General features: G+C 39.5%; 1 pseudogene; it reads left to right on the forward strand.

Annotated features, from left to right (window-relative positions):
* The first annotated feature begins 1,091 nt into the window (after positions 1 to 1,091).
* Positions 1,092 to 1,210, forward strand: LOC134891626 (5S ribosomal RNA; annotated as a pseudogene).
* The last annotated feature ends 1,275 nt before the right edge of the window (positions 1,211 to 2,485 follow it).

The following is a 2,485-nucleotide window of genomic DNA, read 5'->3' on the forward strand; positions in this document are numbered from 1 at the left end:
GTCTCATTACTCTGTGCATGCTGCACAGATGGGACTGTTTCCATAGTAACCAGTTTTGCTGACTGACGTTTTTCCTGGTTATTGCATACACACACTGGGCATTTACCCAGTGCAGGGAAACTATTCATTAGCCTGCTATTTGTGCATCTAAGCCTTTATTACTAGTGTCAGAGCTACCAGTTCAGTCAGTCAATTCAGTGTATTACACACATTCTTGCAGCAGGAGAGCTTTGCTTTTGCAATACTATTGCCAGTATTTATTCATATACATTCTGTCTTTACAAATTGTTACAATTGTTTAAATACAGCTGTATCTTTCCTTAATAGACAGATAGCTGCTTTTGCAGCTTGTGTGCTGGAGTCTATGTGTATTTTCATTGTGCTATTTGAAGTCAGCGTATGGTATCTCTGCAACTTATTTAGTAATTCATCATTGTGATGATTATTTAAATACAATTATATTTTTCTATAATAGACAGACAGCTGCCAAGGCAGCTCATGTGCTGGATTCTATGTGAATTTTCATGTTACTACATGAGCCATTATTTTCACAATTCATTCAGCAATCTATTTCTGTGATCACTGCAATACAATTTTTTTATTTTTTTTTCAGCAGACAGAGAGTAGTTTAGGCAGCTTTTTGTGCTGCATTCTTTGTGAAATTGCATGTTTCAGCATATATTATTTCTGTATTATTTTGAGAACACATTTGCAACTTTGACATTTCCTGATCATTTACTCAGGTTATATTACTGCGTTGATATCTTTTGGAAATTGACATAAGGGTGAATCCTTACAGCACCTTCAATCACAAGATATAATTCAGCAATGAGGACATACCATTCTGTTTAATGCCATACCACAATTTCTTTGTGGAAAATTTGGTATTTGTTCTTATCTGAATTCCTTTATGGGGGATTTCCCACGAGAGAAACAAATCATTTTTGCACCCATTTCACTCATTTATATTGCAGTGTCTCTCTTTCAAGCTGCATCTTGGGCAATATTTGGCGTTATCTATCAGATTAATTTGTCCTAATCAGCTCAAGCAGCAGCAGCCCTCCCCCCAGCAGATAGGCACTTACCTGACTTTCTACAGTCATACCATGCTGGACATGCCCGATCTCGTCTGATCTTGGAAGCCAAGCAGCATTGGACCTGGTTAGTACCAGAAAGGGTGACCCTCTGGGAATACTGGGTACTGTAGTATTAAGGAACCTACCTTCTGCCGATCAGTAAAATCCACCACCAGCGATTTTTGCAGCATACTTACCTAAGCTGACTAGTCCACCAGGAGTCTGGATTCACAAAAGCCGGTTCATCTTGAATCTCTCTTATGAATATACAGGTGTATATCTATTCATAAGTGGATGGAGATAACAAGAATTTCTATATTTTCGCCTTTGACAAACGTCGAACATTAACACTCGCTTAATATCCAGTGGGTGTGCAGACAAATCTTCTGCCACCTACGGTATACCCAGTGAGTAACATATCTTCTTATTTGTATTTGTATTTAATACTTGTCTTAATCAATATTGCTGACATACACAGCAACATTTTTATCATTGTTTTCGTCTGTTTAAAAAATTAAAAGTTAAGTTTTATCTTTGCATATACATTGTTTATATTTTCACAAACTTATCTATCAGTCTATTTAAACTAAGTGTGCCCCAGAGAGACACAAAAACAGTCCCTCTTTTGCTTCTCTGCAAAACAACCCTTTCATGTATCCAAAACTGTCTAATTATAGGGCATGTCCACAGGCAGTGAAAGAGATCCGCCTGGAGAGTGCCACATTTCCAACATGCATGTGTGTCAGCAAGTCCTATCAGGTATCGTCTATGAGGCGATAAATAAGTCTTATGTAAAATATTAAGAGACATTTCTTTATACCTAGAAGAGGGAAATAATTTGCAGGCTTTAACATGTGCCGCAAGTAAGTCCGTAGTCTCAATGTCTGGGAGACAATCCTTCCAAGACATAATACCTCCCAGTCCCCTCGAGTAATCTAGGACATTCCGAAAGTACCCATATGCAGTCGAAATTGCCTAACGAACCTTGGGGGTTTGTTTCAGCATTCTGTCTATCGGATTGTCCCAATCCCCAGGTGAAAAATATCCGATAGTAGATGAAACATAGTGTTGAGCCAAAAGAAAGGCCACAGGATAGGCCAGCAAAACTGGATATTTAGTAGTGGCCTCCTGGAATGTGAGCGGCCTCGAGCCCTGTATATCTACTAGGTCACCGATCTTGAAAACACCCCCCAACCGCCATATATTAAACGGATATTGTGCCCGACCATCTTGGAAGTCAGGATTAGCCATGAACGGAAGATGTAATGATTTGTGGGCATTTAGATCAAATTTATGTAGCATATCCGTCCACAGCTTCCTAATGCTCCACAGTAGTGGGTTTCTCCTCAGCTCCTCGGACACCCCCTGAGCACGTAGATGCAGAAAGGTGATTAGATCCCCCCCTTGTA

Source organism: Pseudophryne corroboree, chromosome 3 (genome assembly GCF_028390025.1).
Source record: "Pseudophryne corroboree isolate aPseCor3 chromosome 3, aPseCor3.hap2, whole genome shotgun sequence".
Classification (NCBI taxonomy): Eukaryota; Metazoa; Chordata; class Amphibia; order Anura; family Myobatrachidae; genus Pseudophryne; species Pseudophryne corroboree.